Source organism: Phragmites australis, chromosome 12, assembly GCF_958298935.1.
Source record: "Phragmites australis chromosome 12, lpPhrAust1.1, whole genome shotgun sequence".
Lineage (NCBI taxonomy): Eukaryota > Viridiplantae > Streptophyta > Magnoliopsida > Poales > Poaceae > Phragmites > Phragmites australis.
This window is the reverse complement of record NC_084932.1, coordinates 13,194,719-13,201,524: the sequence shown is the minus strand read 5'-3', so window position 1 is coordinate 13,201,524 and position 6,806 is coordinate 13,194,719.

The following is a 6,806-nucleotide window of genomic DNA, read 5'->3' as shown; positions in this document are numbered from 1 at the left end:
GATGCCGACGACTGGTTGAAAGCCACGGAGAAGAAACTACGGATAGCTCAGTGCAACGACAGGGAAAAAGTCTTGTTTGCTTCACATCAACTTTCCGGACCAGCGGCAGATTGGTGGGACGCATATTTCAACGCCCATGAAGACGCACAAGCCATTACGTGGGCGGAATTTAGGACCAGCTTTCGCATTCACCTTATACCAGCTAGGGCAATGAAACTCAAAAAGAAGGAATTTCATGAGCTTAAACAAGGAGCTATGTCTGTGAGTGAATATGTGGCCAAGATCACGCAACTATCAAGGTATGCCCCCGAGGATGTCGATACGGATGAGAAAAAGTAGGAGCACTTCCTAGAGGGTCTAAATGATGGTATCCAATATGCATTGCTTCCCCAAGACTTAGCAAGCTTCCAGGCTATGGTGAATAAAGCCCTGGTGGTGGAACACAAACGCCGCCAGATGGATCATAAGAGGAAAATGTCTTCTCAAGGCCAAGGCTCAAGTAGTCACTCTCGACCCTGCTATAATCCACCTCAACAAGGACTGATGTTCCGCCAACAGAATCAGCATCAAAATCCGAATCAGCATCAGAACCAGAACAAGCCACAGATGCAAGTTCAGCGCTCAAACTTCCAAGCCCTTTGTCTGGCCCCACCACCAGCACCTCAGCAGAAGTTTGGCAATCAGGCACCTTCCACCGGAAAAGCATATTTCGTCTGTGGTGAAGAAGGGCATTATGCCAATAAATGCCCGAAGAAGAAACCCAACAACCCTCCCATGCAGTATGGAAATGGGAATGCTCCAAGGCAAGGTCAGTATCAAGCTCCAGGCTGCAATGGGAACCAGGCACTAGCTCTGTCGGTAAATCAGGAACTGGGGGTCCCCGAATCCCGAGGCCAGGCCAGCGATCCGCCACGTGGTGCCATCTCGCGGAGTCGAGGTAAAAAAGATTAAGTCCCAGGAGAGGGCGCTCGGGGCCACAGTCAGTGGTCCCTGAGTACCCGAGTTCCTCGATGATCTACGAAGTCTAAGTGCTGGGAAGAAAGTGCTCGGGGAGGTATGCGGTGGCCCCCGAGCACCCGAGTCCCCCGACGATCAGGAAAGCTAAGTAGCGGGAGAAGTGTGCCCGGGGCCGCGAGTGGTGGCCCCCTGGGCACCCAAGTATCTCGAGGACCCACTGAAGGAAGTTCCGGGAGAGAGTGCTCGGGGCTGCGTGCAGCAGCCCCCGAGCACTCGGTCCCCAGAGGACCCGTACAAGCGTGCCCGGGAGAGAGTGCTCAGGGAAGTGAACAGTACCTCCGAGCACTCGGTTCCCCGAGGATCAAGAAAGGGCATTCTCGGGAGAGAGTGCTCGGGAGGTGAACAGTGACCCCCGAGCACTCGGTTCCCCGACGACTCAGAGAGCCCCCTGACAGTGGCCCCCGAGGGGCCCACTGATGAGGTGTTAGCCAGTCAAAGGCCCAAGGCCGCATTTAAAGAGCGCGCGTGGCCTGTCACCCCCAACTGCTCCCGCCATGCTCAGTGTCAGTTCCTGCCACATTCTGGCAAAAGGGCGTAGGGTCATTGAATGCACGGGTCCCATCCCGTGCCATCCGGCCCATCTCGGGATAACGTCGTAAGGGCCGAGATGTTCCATCTGCCGCACTGCTGTGGCAAGAGAACAAGACAGGGTGGGAACGCCGGGCCGCTCTGCGGCTGCCCGGTGGGCCCTCTCCACGGTGCCCATTGCTAGTGCATTTATGGTGACGGATGACCGGGCGTGGGACACATTTTCCACCCCCGGTCACTTCGCACAGAGGCTATGATGATGCCTTTTCCATTTATGGTATCTTGGAACTTGTGCCCCCCCTCCAGTTCGGGGCACGCTACTGTCGGTCGGTATTTAAAGCCGCTGGCAGCACGGACAAAAAGAGAGAGTTTTGGAGAGAGTCTTTTAGAGGCTCTGAAGTGAATCAATCACCCACAAGAAAAAGAAGTTCTTGAAGCTTTGAAATCTCTGAGCAAGCTAAGCAGTGAAGAGAAGAGAAGATCGAGAGCACCCAGAGCCAGTAGATACACGCAGACCGTAGAACAAGGAGCCACAGGCTCTAAGATAGACAAACATTCTTGTAACCAGCAACATCTTTGAGGGACATTCTCAAGGCGTTTATAGTATCCATACAGGAGTAGGGTGTTACACCTCCGTGCGGCCCGAACCTATCTAAACACCAGCGCATTTACTTCGTTCCGCACTAGATCATTCCGTTCCCCATCGGCTATCACATTCATACCCATTTATTTCTCCGGCGAACATATTCAGGATCATCCCCCGGCCGAATCTCTAAAAAGGGCTCCCTCAGGATCCCTGCGACAGGAGTTAACCCTCCGACAGTTGGCGCGCCAGGTAGGGGGGAAGCATCCCTGAATTTGTTTGTTTGTTTTCCTCTACAGAAAAAATGGCCAGTGATCATCGTCTCCAGCGCTCCGGCTCTAGCTCCAGCAGGGAAATGGAACCCCTCTCTCAGGAGGCCCCAGTCGCTGCTGCATCCCAGCAGCAGCCGCGATTTGCACGCACGGTGTTCCCCTCTCAAGGGGACCAGGGAACTGGGCCCAGCAGGGCTGCCGCCGCCGTCACCGGTGCACCACCCAACCCCCAGCAAGTGGCCGAAACTCCTGCCGCCAGGTCCGCGTCTGGAGAGCGCCGGGCGTCGCTCCGGCGTAGGCTCGCCTTCGGCGAGTCCAGTCCTGGGAGCGCGCTGCTTGCGGCGCACGCTCTCCTCAAGCATCTGCCAGTCCAGGCGGCGGGGGAAACCCCGGAGGGCCGCTGGCTCCAGGAAGTCACCGCCCTAGTCGGCACGGCCCACCGCCAGGTGCTGGTCGAAAGTTCCCGCGCCACCTCCTAGTGTGGCGCCGCTAGGACCGGCCCATCGTCAGGTGGCGATCGCGCTGGCCGGGGGGCCTCCAGACGGAGCGCCGCCCCCCTGGCCACTTTCGGAACCCAGGACCTCCGCTTACACCTCAACAAGCGGAGGGGCATCAAAGACACGCGCGTCACTCTCGAGCGCTAGCGGGAGACCCGACAGGAGGCTGAAGCTGAGGACCAGGCCTCCTCTTTGCCGACCGATGATCGCCAGGGCTCCCCGGCTCGCCGGCTTTCACCGCCCAAGGGCACTGCCCGCGCCGCAGGGTACGGCACCGGCTGCCGTGCTTTCACCAGTGAGCTCCGTCGGGTCAAATGGCCCACAAAGTTCCGCCCCGAGCTGCCAGAGAAGTGCGACGGGTCCATCGACCCCGTCGAGTTCCTCCAGATATACACCACCACTGTCCAGGCGGCTGGTGGCAGCAAGAAGGTGATGGCTAACTACTTTCATGTTGCCTTGAGGGGCTCTGCTCGCTCTTGGCTTATGAACTTACCCCCAGGGTCTATCAGATCCTGGGATGATCTTTGCCACCAGTTCGTGGCTAATTTTCAGGGCACATTCACGTGCCCCGGCCTGGAGTGCGACCTCCATGACGCCAAGCAGCAGGAGGGGGAGACGCTACGGTGCTTTATTCAGTGCTTCAGCCAGGTCCGCAACACCATCCCACGGATAACCCCCCACGCCGTCATAGTCGCATTCCAGTAGGGCGTCCGCGATGAGCGGATGCTCGAGAAGCTAGGCACGCACGAGGTTGAAACCACCGCCGAACTTTTCGCGCTGGCCGACAAGTGCGCCAAGGCGGCGGAAGCTCGGGCGTGGCACGTTCCGCGCCCTGAGCACCCCGCCGCCGATCAACCAGGTCCTTCCCGCTCCGACAGGCGGGAAAAGAAAAAGAGAAGGAGGCGCGAGGCTGTCCCCGTCGAACTAACCCAGGGCCCCGCCCATGGGCCGGCCCAGGAGCCCGACCGCCGACAAGCACGCCAGGCGGCCCGAGCCCCTCCTAGGGCTCCGGCTCCCGCAAGGGCTCCCGCTCCGGCAAGGGCCCCCGCTCCTGCGGGGCCCGAGCTGGGGAAGTGGTGCCCGACTCACCAGACCAGGTGGCATGACCTCACGGAGTGCCGCACGGTCAAGGGCCTCATCGAGTAGCGCCAAAGGGACCGCGAGGAGCCCCGCCACGATGGCGACGACGAAGCCGCCCCCAACAACCCAGATCTCGGCTTCCAGGAGCCTGAGCACACCATCACCTTCATCGACGGAGGCACGTACACGCCCTCCTCCCGCTATAGTGTCAAGACTATGCGGCGCGAGGTGTTCTCGGTGACCCCGAGCGAAGAGGCCGTAAGGACCCTGAAGTGGTCAGACGCCCTGATCACATTCAGCTTAGCCGACCACCCCGCCAGTACTGTAGGCATGGGGCGACGACCCTTGGTAGTGTCCCGCACCATCTGCAATGTGAAGGTCAGCAGAGTGCTGATCGATGGGGGCGCAGGCCTTAACCTCCTCTCCAAGGAGGCTTTCGAGAAGCTGCAGGTGCCCTTCAGGCGCCTAAAGCTGTCGCTCCCATTTTACAGGGTGACACCCAGGCACTCCCTGCCCCTCAGGCATGTCGAGTTGCCCGTGACATTCGGGAGCGGGGACAACTTCCGGACGGAGAACGTCATCTTCGACGTCATGGAGCTCCCCCTCCCCTACAACGCCATCCTCGGGCGTCCGGCGCTCACCCGGTTCATGGTGGTCACGCACTATGCGTACATCACGGTTAAGATGCCGGGCCCAGCGGGCCCCATCTCCGTGTCCGCCGAGACCAACAGCGCCGTCTCCTGCGCTGAGCAGTTATACTCGGCCTTGGTCTCAGCTCGAGCTGAGGTCGAAGGTCGTCTAGGGGGCCCGGGACCCTCTTCATCCAAACCCCGACTTGCTGCCGACGCCTCCGTTCCCACGAAGGAGGTCATGGTGGGCGAAAACGCCTCCCAGGTCGTCCGAATCGGCGGTGACCTGGGCAGCAAATAGGAAAGCACGCTCATCACCTTCCTCTAGGCTAACGTCGACGTGTTTGCATGGCAGCCATCCGATATGCCCGAGATCCCTAGGGAGGTGATCCAGCACCACCTGGCTGTGCGCCCGGACGCACGCCCGGTGAAGCAGAAGGTCCGACGGCAGGCGCCCGAGCGCCAGGAGTTCATCCGGGAGCAAGTCAGCAAGCTCCTTGACGCCAGATTCATCCGAGAGGTCCTCCACCCCGAGTGGCTGGCGAACCCAGTTATCATCTCGAAGGCCAACGGCAAGCTCCGCATGTGCATGGACTACACCGATCTAAACAAGGCTTGCCCCAAAGATCCTTTTCCTTTGCCCCGCATAGATCAGATTGTAGATGCAACCACGGGATGTGATCTTTTGTGTTTTTTAGATGCAAACTCTGGTTATCACCAGATTCGCATGGCCATAGAGGATGAAGAAAAAACTGCTTTTACCACTCCGGTGGGGACTTATTGCTATGTATCAATGCCTTTTGGTTTGCGCAACGTTGGGTCTTCTTTCCAGCGCGCTATCCGCATCACCCTTGATTCGCAGGTTGGCCGCAACGTCGAGGGCTACATCGACGATGTCGTGGTCAAATCCCGAGACCGCGCCACCCTGCTCGAAGATCTTACCGAGACTTTCAATAGTCTCCGCACTACTCGCCTGAAGCTCAACCCCGAGAAGTGCGTCTTCGGGGTGCCTGCAGGCAAGCTCCTCGGTTTCTTGTTCTCCAGCCGAGGGATCGAGGCCAATCTAGAGAAGATCCGGGCCATCGAGCAGATGCAACCCCTGGCTCGACTCAAGGAGGTTTAGCGTCTCGCCGGCTGCATGGCGGCCCTCGGGCGCTTCATCTCCAAACTCGGGGAGCGAGGACTCCCCCTTTTCAAGCTTCTAAAGAAGACCGGTCGTTTCGACTGGACGCCGGAGGCTGAGTAGGCTTACCGCGATCTGAAGAAGTATCTCACCTCGCCACCCATACTGGTGGCCCCATCCGAGGGCGAGCCACTACTACTCTACGTCTCGGCCACTCCTCAGGTCGTGAGCATGGTACTGGTGGTGGAGCGCGATGAGTGCACGGGGTTAGGTGCTGGGTCCTAGCTCCCGGCCACCCCCGAGCACTCCCCTGTCCTCGTGGCTCCCCCCGAGCAGGGGTTGAGCCGGAGCACTTAGCTCCCCCCGAGCAGGGGGTCGAGCCTGAGCACTTGGCTCCTCCCGACCAGGGAGTCGAGCCTGAGCACCCGGTCAGCCCCAACCACGTCACCGAGCTCGGGGGCTGTAGCAGGCCCCCGGGTGAAGCCGTAGCCCGGGCCCACCGGGTACAGCGACCGGTGTACTTCGTCAGTGAAGTCCTCCGGGAGGCCAAGACAAGGTACCCCCAAGCTCAGAAGCTGCTCTACACCGTGCTCATCGCTTCCCGGAAGCTGCGCCACTACTTCCAGGTGCACAAGGTCTCGGTGGTTACCACGTACCCACTGGGGCCCATCCTCCGGAACCAAGAAGGCACCGGGCACGTCGTCAAGTGGGCGGTGGAGCTGGCGGAGTTTGACCTGCACTTTGTCAACCCTCGGGTGATCAAAAGCCAGGCGCTCTCTGACTTCCTGGCAGAGTGGACACCCGTCCCTGAGGTCGTCCGAGAAGAAATCTCCACATATCCCGGGCACGATGCGCCCGGCTTCTGGATTATGCATTTCGATGGTTCCCTCATCTGAAAGGCGTGGGGGCCGGAGTGGTTATCACCTCCCCAACGGGTGAAGAACTCCGGTATGTCATGCAGCTGCAGTTCCGCGCATCCAACAACATGGCGGAATATAAGGGCCAAATCGCCGGCCTCCGAGCCTGCGTTGGGCCTCGAGATTCATCGCCTCCTGGTCAAGAGAGACTCCCAGCTGG